Source organism: Pinus tabuliformis, chromosome 2_1, assembly GCF_031772625.1.
Source record: "Pinus tabuliformis cultivar Carrire ecotype Pingquan chromosome 2_1, CPIR1, whole genome shotgun sequence".
Taxonomy (NCBI): domain Eukaryota; kingdom Viridiplantae; phylum Streptophyta; class Pinopsida; order Pinales; family Pinaceae; genus Pinus; species Pinus tabuliformis.
The window spans coordinates 50,496,865-50,509,451 of record NC_142299.1 but is presented as its reverse complement, the minus strand read 5'-3'; positions in this window follow the sequence as shown (position 1 = coordinate 50,509,451).

Here is a 12,587-nt window from a genome sequence, read left to right as displayed (position 1 = left end):
ATAAAATAAGTATCCTACAATGACATTGAAATTAAGATATGTATTATGTATCTAATCATATTATTTTTTTTTATCAGAAACAATACATTTTATGTATATGAACCATTTTATTATATAATTTAATTATGAATGTGCAAATATTTATTTTATTATAATATTAGTAATTTTATTTAATTATATAAGGTTTGCATTATATTATTAATTCTCTAAAATATGAATATGAAGTAATTATGTTTTAAGAAAGTTTTAATTTATAGTTTTAATTTATAAATAAATTATAATTATTGTTTATGATAATGGTGGTGGTCAATTAAGATTGAATATGGTTTATCAAATTTTAAGAAGGTAAGATATTAAAACATTCCAAGATTACCATGGTTTTTTTGAGTTAAAAGGTCAATAAGGTTGGTAATGTGACAAATATTTTGAAATTTAGATCTAATCAGGGTATAAGTTGGGTAATCTAAGATAAAGCATTTTTCAACTTCAACCCTCTTAATGTCACAAAGGTGATAGACTCTTCCATCACATGGTGTTTTGGGAATAGACCAACACTCAATTCCACTATGGAGCTCATGAAAATTTGTTCTTATTTTAGCAATGTTTGTTTTTTTCTTTATACTATACAAGATAGAAACATTTTTTTTTTTTGATTTTTGGATTGATCACCCCCTTATAATATCTTAGTTTCATTTTTTTCTCTAACTCTTTATCACCCCATAATTTATCCTTAAATTTTGATGTAATAATATTTTTAATATTTTTCTTATTGTACACAATGATCTCCTCCTTAATCCTCCATTGGTCTAGCAAAGACTAGGCATCCATATGTCATCCTAACTTTGGTTGAAGGTGATATTGGCTAGAGCTAAAATAAATTTTAGGAAACCTCTTGTCTTCAATGTTCTTTAACCTCTTCTTATAGATGAGATACCTAGTCATAGCTATGTTTTCAATTGGATAAATGCTTTTGATGAGGAGGATATGATAGGGCATAGTGCCTTAAATCTTGAGATTATAGATTATCAACTTATTTTGGATATGTTCTATCTTCCTCCATGAATCTCTAGAGATGTTGCATCCCCAAACCTCACATCCGTATAAAATAACATAGGTGACAAGAGTCTCAAAGATGATTTTTTTATTTTTATAATCCATATCCAAAGGTTTGTTGACTTGCAATTGTTTTCAAGTCCATAATAAGCTTTCCATCCTCCATTTATCCTTCTCTCAATGCTATAATTCTAGTGGATGTTGTAATGGATATTGATTCCAAGATGTTTGCATGAAGGAACTTACTCTAAGTTATTGTTGTCATATATGAAGGTATCATAGGTGATAGTTTTAGATTTAATTAGCATGACTTTCCTTTTTCAATATCAATAGTTATACCCATCCTAAAGCACAAATTTTGGAGGACTCTTAGATTCTTGCTAAGATCATAAGAACTCTTTTCGAATATAACAATATCATTGCCACAAGGAAGAAGAGTGATGACTATATTGGTGAGAGTGGGGCCAACACAACTTGCTTCTTTCAAACATTCTTATAACTTATCAATGTATATGCAAAAAAGGGTAGGGGACAAGGGACACCCTTGTTTGATCCTGAAATTGAAATTAATTTCTTCTAGATAACCCTCAGTGATCCTAAACTTAAAAAAATATTCTCATACAAACTTTTCACAAGAACCATCAACTCAAGAGAAATATTTCTCTTTAAATTTCTTCCAAATGTTTGTCCTAGGAATGGTGCCAAAATATTTTCTAAAGTCAATGAAACAACAAATGCTATCAATTTTATTATTGTCACACTCCTTCACAATGATCCCGGGAATAACAAGGTGGTCCATAATAAAATTATATCTCCTAAAATTGGCTTGGCCTTCAACTTTTTCATCATGGCTTCCAACCAAATGCTAATTATTTTTTTCCAAAATAATTTTGTATAACTTGTCTAAATTGGGGCTAATCATAATGGTCATATAATTATAAGGAATGCTTTTATCCCCACTTTTATAGATAAGTACAATGAGGCTCTACATCCAAGGCTTAGGGAATCCTTACTTGAATGTCAAATTGAAGAGTTTTTGTATGTGAGGGATAATGATAGGCTAACTTATTTTAAAAACTTCAACTTGCTTTCCTTCAATGTCCTTAGCTTTCCCAATAGTGAGTTGCTTAACCTTAATTTCTATCTATTCTAGGGAAAATATTTCATGCTCTCTAAGAACAGTAAAAAATCTTCCATGGAGTTAGGGGATTCATAAATATTTTTAAGGTAGGAATTATAGTTCTTCAAAGGATCATATTATTTTCTTTAGTCTTGTGAATTGGAAATTTACTCCAAAACTTCATAGGGTCAGATTTAGATAGGTGCAACAATTTCTCTTATTTCTATTTATACAATACCTTTTCTTCCTTTTAATAAAGGACTTGTATGAATTTATCCTATCGAGCTTCAAAAATTCATTAGAAGTATCCCTAATTGATTTTCTAGCAAATTTACATGCATTAGCATACCAAGGGTTGGTTGCCCTTTTATTCTGTTTACATGACACCTTGATCCAGATTGGATCATTATATTGTTTTTCATCTACCTCAATACATTCAAAGTGGAAAAATTAGAGGAATTAGCTTTTAGGGTCATTTTTACTAGTCAATCCCAGTTTGGAGAACTATGGTCTAAAACTTTTCAGGGCCATTTTGAGGCATTAAATTTTTTTTTTTGGGGGAAAAACCCCTCTATTAAGTAGTAGGTTGGGTGACACTATCATACACTCATATACCTTTCCAACGATGGAATACCTATGTCAATCAAAGTTTTCTGGCAAAATTTATGCCTCTCAGAAGTTGACATTCCCGTTTGACCACCATAATTTGAGAGAATGCCACGTCAAATTGTATTGCTCATGAAAAAGGGGATATCTATGTGTGGAATATGAATAAGACTATATAAGGATCAAATTTGTAGCTCTACTTGAGATTTGCAGTCAAACCTAACCCCTAGTTAGCTATCAGATTGTGTTAAAACCATGCCACTAGGAGAAGAAGGGGTTCCCTTATGTTTGATTGTATGTTGTTCCATTGTATAAAAATAAAGTTGGAGTGGGAGTTAGAATGAATAACAAAGGGGGTTAATGTTTTGTAGTAGGTTATCAAACCACAAGTCCTAGGTAACTCCATAGAGAGTGTCTTTTTTTTTGTACTGACAATATTTCCATTCCAAATAAAAGAGAGTAAAGCAGCCTCAACTTCCAGTTGGGTTCTCTCCCATGAGGGTTTCCTAGAGCATACATTTATGTTCATTGTGGTTGGTGTATGATTTGATTTTGTTGCTATACGATTTTTTCATTTTATCTATTTCACGGATAAGCATAAAAATAAATATTTAACACTTTTGGAATCTGTTGACGGTGTTGGACCCGCCAACATTTCGGGGATCACCCCGGTATGAAGTCCCAACTAGACCTCACACCGTTTTGTGTGGGAGTCCCATCTAGTATGATGGCCCGGTTGCCATTATATTAAGGATTTTCCTCAACTCTTGCTTGTCAGCATAGGAGAGTGGTTTGCTTTGTCTTCGAGAAGTGAGGTGCACGTGCTTGGTGAGTGTAAGTGTACTTGTGTCAAGGGTTCTTTCACTGTGAGGGGAAGAAGGTGAAGGTGAGTGCCAGGTTGAAAGGGTTCAGTCCCAACTCGGCTAGGAACACACAACACAAAGGACATACACAGCTTCCGGTGGAGAAGTCCACTTGGATGCGACAGTCACAACATACAAGGTAAGATAACACATCACTCACGGATCAATCCGAACGAGTGCAACGGTTATTACAGCAAGGTTCATGTGAAAGGTTTGTCTGATGTTTGGCAGAGTATTCAACATGGACAAGACATCATTAGAAGCATATACAACACATTTCCATTAATATATTATGCATTACAACAAATGAATCAGTTTAGATGTAGAACACAAGTTAAAGCAACATGCATTACAAGTGTTAAAGATCAGTCTTACAACAAATACAATACATGTGTGAAAATGTGTTGGCCTGTTGACAGACTTCTGAATTAAGCAGAAGTTCCAAGACACATCGTTACACCATACATAACTAACCCCGTCAGCGGGGCGTTGGAGCCACTACTTACTCCTCAAAGAAAATATTACAAACTCTCTTGGCTATGTGGGAGGAGCTGAGGTGAAAAAGTATTTTCTTGTACAAATAAGGGGGGTATTTATAGCCAAGGGTGAAACTGACCCTTGTGGCTGTTTGACTACCCTCATGACCATTTGACTTCCATGACTTTCCGACTTACATGACTCTATGTTCAACAAGTGGGTCTCTTGGACTTCCACATTACATCACATTGATTGACAATAAGCCCATAGTGGATATGTTGGCAACATTACTCATGACTTGACTTGACATGACAATGCTGGTACATTTGTGCTGCTGCTGGAGTGCATGTCGAGCTAGAGTGCTGCTGAGTGATGGATGTCTTCATGGTGTATCATAGCTTCACCTCCGCATCGCAAAGTGCATGGAGTCTTCGATGATCCTTGGTTCGCTTGATGAAGATTTAGCATGTTGTTCCTTGCTTTCATGCTGGAACACTTGACAGGCTCACTTGTTCGCGAAGATGCATGTTCGTTGCGTTCGTTTCTTTGCATGCTTCGTTCATTCGTCTATTGGTGAACTTGTCCATCTGTATGTACTCCCTTCGTTCTTCCTGTTCCTTGTCTTGACATGTTTGTTGGTGTACCTGTACCTGCAGTCATTCATGACGAGACGACATCAAATTCAAAACCTCTTAGTCTACCATGACACATGATCATTCCAATGCAGGTGATCGAGAGAGGCAAGAGTTGTGATGCGAGATGATGGCTCCAGAAATTGTTGATGAAAACTGCACAAGAGTCACTGAGGGATGGAGACAGACAATGTGAGTTGACAGTGACTACCTTCAAGGTCTAGCTCAGGTGGGAGGAAAATTTGCGCAAATTTTGGGAGGGACAGTTCGGGCTACAGGAGGGCAAGGCAGGCATGCTCTGCACATTTTCCAGAATAAACAGTCAGCAGGGGATGGACAACTAGATTTACGCAATTTTCCAGAGGAAGGGGTTAGGCTACATGAAGGGTGAACAAGCAGGGATTGTGCAGTTTTTCTGGGGAACTGCTCAGGAGACTGGCAACCAGAATTGCGCAATTCCCATAGGGAACTCCCAGTTGGCTGCTGGGATCATTAGCAACTAGACTTGTGCAATTCCCAGAGGAAATTGCCAGTTAGCTGCTGGGTCACTGGCAGCAGAAACTGTGCAATTCCTGGAGGGAACAGGCAGTCTGTTGCTGGGAGCTGCTGGCTGGGAAAACTGCATTAAGGCTGGAAGGCCAACCTGTTGATCATCTCTGCGCAATTTCTAAGCTGAGTTGACTGATGGGTAGCGGGAGGCCTGCTCATGAGCACTATGCAATTTCTGAGATGACCAGTCGGTTGACTATTCGGGTGGCTAGTAGGAGTGTTGTTTGAGTTGCTTGCAGGCATCGCTACTTGAAAGAACTAGCTTGGTGCTTCTGCGTGATTCTGGTTGATATTCGATCAAGTCGAAAGCAGGGTGATGGTCCGGCTATCAGTGAGGAGTCTGGCTGTCAAAACTTCAACAAAAATGACTAAGTGTGTGAACAATAGAAATATGCATAGGTGATCATATAAACACACACTCGCATGACTTGACGACGAAACGACCGAACCATGCAAACACACATGTTCAACATGATTGACCAACGGTGCAAGCGACAAGCGTGACACTCATGATTGATCATTCATGATCAAGACGACGCTTGCACGACAGTGAATGTGACTCTATGTGTGAGTGCGATAGATGATTTCATGGTGAACACGACAAACACATATGAAGCAAAGACTTTGAGCATAACCAGACTATGGTTGCAAGCATGACTTAAACATCAACATGCAGAGACTTGAGTGCAATAAATAAGCAAGGCGAATGTTAAGACTCACAGGAGCTCATTGAGTGAACCCGAGTGTGTATAGTCATCAAGTGAAACTCTCCAAGGGAGGCTCCGAAATTGGTGCAGGCCCAAATTTTGGAGGGTGATTGTAGTTGCTGCAATCACTTGGTGACACACTGGTATAACTCCAGCTTCTTTGTTTCGGTTCATTGCTAGCATGTGGCCTTGGTCCTTTGGGGAGTATTGAATCGTTGTGCAGGTTACTTTAGTTTCCCCACTTACCCTATGGACATACATGGTTCACCCTTTGCCAACTCAGTTAAACACAAAAAGTTCAACTTAGATCTTAGTGTTTCGAATCCGGGAAGGGTAGTTTAGCTCGCAAGTTGAAGATTTTCAGAGTATAAGTTTTCATCTCTGGTGTTGCTCTGCTGCGAGCAGGCCTGGACAGTACCCCAACAGAGTCACGTAGGAACACACACATTTCTCCACTGCCAGCGAGCCTAACCAATACCTTGGTGGAGTTGCGTGCTTTACCTCTTTGCGCAGGAAGCCTTTCTCTTCTTTCGCCTTTATATTTTTTTAAGAGAACTGTGCATAGGCACTTATTTATTTTTGGGGCAGAAGAGGGATCTCGACTTATTGAGAGCAGAAGAGGTTGTTCCTTCAGATAAGCATGTAAGACCTCTGACATAGCTTTTATCATTTAGAATTTTCCGCTTCTCCATTTCTACTAGTTGGATTAGCTTAAACACACATAACAGAAAGTTGAGTACAGGCATGGGGCTTCCCAGTGTGGATGCAGGTTCACATTGGACAAAGCTTCCCTTACAGATGGTTTGTATTTTCTGCCAGGACTTCATCAGCCGAAGGTTGTAACCAAGCACAGAGAAAATGGACACAAGATGGGCCAAGTGTTGCGGTGTCACAAGTCTCTTCAAATTCTAGCCACATACTCTATTCAAAATCCAGAACGTAGTAGTTGGCAGCACTTATTTCCGGAAACAAAAGTAGCAATATATCAAACAAACAAAATGAATATGAACAAAAATAGTAAGCATAATCAAACAAAGCGAAAGAAAAGATAATAAGTAAAACAAACCAAATGAAAACAACAAGTAGGAAGAAGACTATGTACATGGCATAGGCTTGGCCCAACCTACTGAAACTAGTGTTTGAGGACTTGGCCTTAGATAGGAAGATTATCAATCCGCCCATCAACTGATTACAAATGATAGGTGTGTAAGCCAAGTTTCTCGTGGACCAGCGCCAGTCCACCGGGCTCCACTACCGGAATCTGGTGGCATTCCAGAAGACCTTCAAGTGAATACAACACCATTATTTCAGGTACTGTGTGCAACATGGGCTTAGATGATGGCACGGGGCAGTTGTTTTTATTCCGGGAAGGATTCAAGTTTTTGAAGTCAATGCGTAAGTGAATCTTTCCAGATTTCTTACGTGCAGGATTTGAATTAGGAAACCAAGTATGATGATGATCTTTGCAAGTAATCCAAAAACTTAAAATGTTAATCAATATTTTCGGCAAAAGGATGACAAACAACATGTATGTGTTACCTATTCTTTGCTGCAATGGCTTGTCTCCTCCTTTACCTAGAATCTCATGTTGGATTGCTTGGGTGTAATGGGTACTCAGGTCATCATCTACTCGTGCAGACCCATCTCGGTATTGTTCGATCAAGTGGTCAATAGTTGGTTGCTACTACAGTGTGTAACTTGTATCGACATTCACCATCTTCAGATCATAGTGGGTTCCCAGGTTGCTTTGTTTGTTCATGGTGTTGGTCCTTCGTGTGTTCAACACGAGTGCTTCAACATCATAATTTGTGACTTCGGTCTTCAAAAGACTTGAAATCACGCATGGTTCATTATTTTGGATGGCTGAGATACACTCGATCCTTGAGCCATTATGTGTTCTTGATTTGCCAAGACTCATGGCCCACAGCTTGTCTGTATATGGACCATTCGGTGTGTTGGTACTGCTGCTACTACGATGTTTCTACTACTATTACTATTAGAAAAACAAATTGTACAAGTTTCATTATCATCAGTTGGGCGAGGAAGGAGTCCCAACTACTTGTTTGATGAGGTTGGGGTTTGTTGTGTAAGATAACACTCCAATGCCTTTTCCAGGAAGCAATTGCCAAACATGAGTTTTGCGAAGGCCAATGGTTCGTTCTCGTTGTTAAGGGGAGTGACATTGTGTTTCATATACCTCTCCAATAACAACTGGATTTGGTTGCATCTGCCCTTGTACGGAAGCCACATGTGAGACCAGTCTGTGGAAAAGTATCCATCTAGCTTGTTGGACCAGTCTCTGTTGAGCAGCAGACCATATGCTTTCGGGTATGTCCACAACAAATATGTTGATGCACTGGTGGACTCGACTGTCATGGGATAGTCAGATGATCATGTCTCGTAGTTCACCAATGGCTGGTACTGACGTTCTATCAAGTTGGATGATTCTTACGGATGTTTCGCTCCATCGTGCATTGATCTTCTTAGCAATGGAGAGCAACATGACATTGGCTGCCACACCAGAATCAACCAAGCAGTTGTGGACATTGTAATTGAAAAATTCGAATGAAACCAGGAATGGGGGCAACCTGAGTTTGCTTCTTCCATCCAAAGTGTATTAAGCACAGTGAATAGTGATTTGTGAGGTGTGCTTGATCCCTTGCTAGTGGAGGCTGAGTTGTCTGTTGTTGTTTGTCCTAATGCGTGCAATGTGATATCTCGCTGACTCTAGACTTTGGCTAGCTCGAACAAACTAATGTTCGCTCAATTTTTCTTCATGTCATTGATTATGTAGTAATCCAGAGGTGGTAGACTCACCGAGGTGTCCAGGGTGGAACAGATGCTCGTGCTGTTCGGCGAAGTGTTCTGCAATTTGCTGCCTATGGATGTGCTCTTATCCACCATTGTCTTCCTGGACTTGATTTGTGTTGGTTGCTTTGAGGTAGCTGGTGGGTTAGCCTTCTTTATCAGTTGTCTCAGCTTCTCTTACATCTCCTCAAGTGTAGGGGAGCCCCTTTACTCCTAAGATGGTAACAATCATTTTTCTTTTGGGGATGCTTCTCAGTGTTAGTCTTTGAGACTACTTGCGAGCACTGGTATGCGTTCACCACATGCCCTGAACTTGGTGCTTCATCAGGTGCAACCTCTTCGTTATCATCAGTGTCTTCTGGATGCTCCTGTATTTTGCCATCCGCATCGAGTGTATGAGTACAGACAGAGGTAACAACTCACTTCCAATCTGAACAAGAGTTATCGAGGTGAAATTCTACATGGAAGGAACATTACTTAGGATCAGCGCATTGATTGAGTTGGAACATAGGCTTCTGCACAAATTTGGAACTGAACCGATTGTTGCTTGATGAACTACTTGCTTGTCTCTGTCTGGGCGGATGACTGTTTGCAAATGTGTTTGTCTTCCATTGCTTGAGTTCAGACATTTCGGTGTTCAAGTTCTTGACAAGGTGAGTGAGGGTCTCAATGTCAATTTCTTCCTTGTCTCTGCCTTTGCTCGCCGTTGCTTGGGGATTTTTGCTCACATCCTTGGAGTCTTTCGTTGATTCATCATCCTTGATGACTCCAATGGTGCACAATTCTTTCTCAACAACAATAGCCTCTTCGCATCTTTCTAAAAGTGTTGGCTTTGCCACTCGCTTAACGAATTGCGTAATGGTGGTTGGAAATTTAGACGTGTAGTAGTCGACAGTGATGGAGTCATGAGGTTTGGTGTCTATTGCAAACTTGCTCAAAATATGCATAAACCTCTGATTGAAATCTTTCACTTTCTCTTTTCCCTCCATCCTAAGGCTTCCCAATTATTTGAGTAGCATGGTTGGGGTCTTATCATCAACAAACTTTTCAAGGAACATACATTTGAAAGAACCTCGATTCTGTATGGAGTTGGGTGGAAGGTTGTGATACCAAGTAGCTACACGGTCATCCAAGGTACACGAAAACAATCCACATGCCACGTCATCATAACGTACCTCAAGGGTCTGCAATTGTAGGTACAAGTTGTCTAAATGGTCTTCTGCCTTCACCATGTTGTCAGGGTTGAACTTGATGTTCATTCTCTCTGCTCGCTTTGAAATCTTATGCAGAACAGTTGAGAGAGCCAATGGTCCCTGAGTCATCCATTCAAGATTTGGGTCAGCCATGTCTTCGTCCTATTCGTCTTGGGTCAGCCATGTCTTCGTCCTCTTCGTCCTATTCGTCTTCTTCATCTTCTTCCTCCTTCAGAATCTAATGGTTCTGGATCTGAGTCTGTCGGTTCGTCTCCGCCTCCACTTCCTCTGCTGCCTTCCCCTTCACCTCCTATACTAGAGTTTGATCCCAAGACTACAAGAGTGCCTTGTTCGTCTTCAAAGAAGATTGGAGGTTCCTCTCTGTCTTCAATAGCTTCTTCCAAACCTTTAAGAGTAGCAAGGACCACTTCTTCCACTGATGATAGAACAACCCCAGTGGGACTAGATTTTCACTTCTTAGATGTGTGTGGAAGATATTGTATGCCTAGGATTAGTCTGACTGCATTAGCGAACTGGTGAGTGATGGGATGGATGGAGCGAAGGTGTTGATATGAAATCTCGTGTTCAATTCTAGGAGGTGAGGAGTGACCAACTGTAGAGTCGTGAGAGAGGGAGTGCGAGTTATTGCCTTGACCAGATGGCTGATAAGTGAGTGTGAGGGGAATTTCAGCCATGTACAACTGGCTGCCCTCCTTCTATCACCAGAAATATTGACGGTGTTGGACCTGCCAACATTCAGGTGATCACTCGGTATGAAGTTCCAACTAGACCTCACACTATTTGGTGTGGGAGTCCCATCTGATAGGATGGTCCGGTTGCCATTATCTTAAGGATTTGCCTCTACTCTTGCTTGTCAGCACAGGAAAGTGGTTCGCTTTGTCTTCGAGAAGTGAGGTTCGCGTGCCTGGTGAGCGTAAGTGTACTAGTGTCAATGGTTCTTCCACTGTGAGGGGAAGAAGGTGAAGGTGAGTTCCAGGTTGAAAGGAACCAATCCCAACTCGGCTAGGAACACACAACAAAAAGGACATACACAGCTTTTGCAGAGAAGTCCACTCAGATGCGGCAGTCACAACATACAATGTAAGATAACATGTGCAGCACTCATGGATCAGTCCGAACGAGTGCAATGGTTGTTACAACAAGGTTATTGTGAAAGGTCTGTTTGATGTCCGACAGAGTAGTCGACACGGACAGGACATCATTAACAACATATACAACACATTTCCATTAATAGATTATGCATTACAACAAATGAATCAATCCAGATGTAGAACACAGGTTAAAGAAACATGCATTACAAGTGTTAAAGATCAGTCTTACAAAAAATAAAATACATTTATGAAAATGTGCTGGCCTGTTGACAAGCTTATGAATTAAGTGAAAGTTCCAAGACAAACCGTTACACCATACATCATTAACCCTGTCAACGGGGCATTGGAGCCACTACTTACTCCTCAAAGAAAAGATTACATACTCTCTTGGCTATGTGGGAGGAGCTATGGTGAAAAAGTCTTTTCTTGTACAAATGAGGGGGGTATTTATAGCCAAGGGTAAAACTGACCCTTGTGGCTGTTCGACTACCCTCATGACCGTTCTACTTCGATGACTTTCCGATTTACATGACTCGATGTTCAACAAGTGGGTCTCTTGGACTTCCACGTTACATCACATTGATTGACAACAAGCCCATAGTGGAGATGTGGGCAACATGATTCATGACTTGACTCGACATAACATGACATGACAATGTTGGTACATCTGTGCTGCTATTGGAGTGCATATCGACCTAGAGTGCTGCTAAGTGATGGATGTTTTCATGGTGTATCATAGCTTCACCTTCGCATGGCGAAGTGCACGGAGTCTTCGATGGTCCTTGGTTCGCTTGATGAAGCTTTAGCATGTTGTTTCTTGCTTTCATGCTGGAAGGCTTGATAGGCTCACTTGTTCACGAAGGTGCATGTTCATTGCGTTTGTCTGCTTTGCATGCTTCGTTTGTTCGTTTGTTGGTGAACCTGTCCATCTGCATATGCTCCCTTCGTCGTCCTAACATGTTTGTTGGTGTACCTATACCTGCAGCCACTCATGATGAGACGACATCAAATTCAAAACCTCCTAGTCTACCATGACACATGATCATTTGAATGCATGTGACTAGGAGAGGCAGCAGGGTTGTGATGTGGGATGATGGCTTCGGGAAACTACTGATGAAAATTGTGCAAGAGTCACTGAGGGATGGAGACATACAATCTAATTCAACAGTGACTCTCTGCAAGGTCTGGCTCGGGTGGGAGGCAAAATTGAAAAATTTTGGGAGGGACAGTCTGGGCTGTAGGAGGGCATGACGGGCATGCTTTGCACATTTTCTAGAACAAACAGTCAACAGGGGCTGGACAGCCAGATTTGTGCGATTTTCCATACGAACGGGTCAGGATGCATGAAGGGTTAGTGGGTAGGGACTACATAGTTTTTCTGGGGAACTGCCCGGAGATTGGCAGCCAGAACTGTGCAATTCCCAAAGGGAATTGCCAGTTGGCTGCTGGGGTAACTGGCAGCCAGAC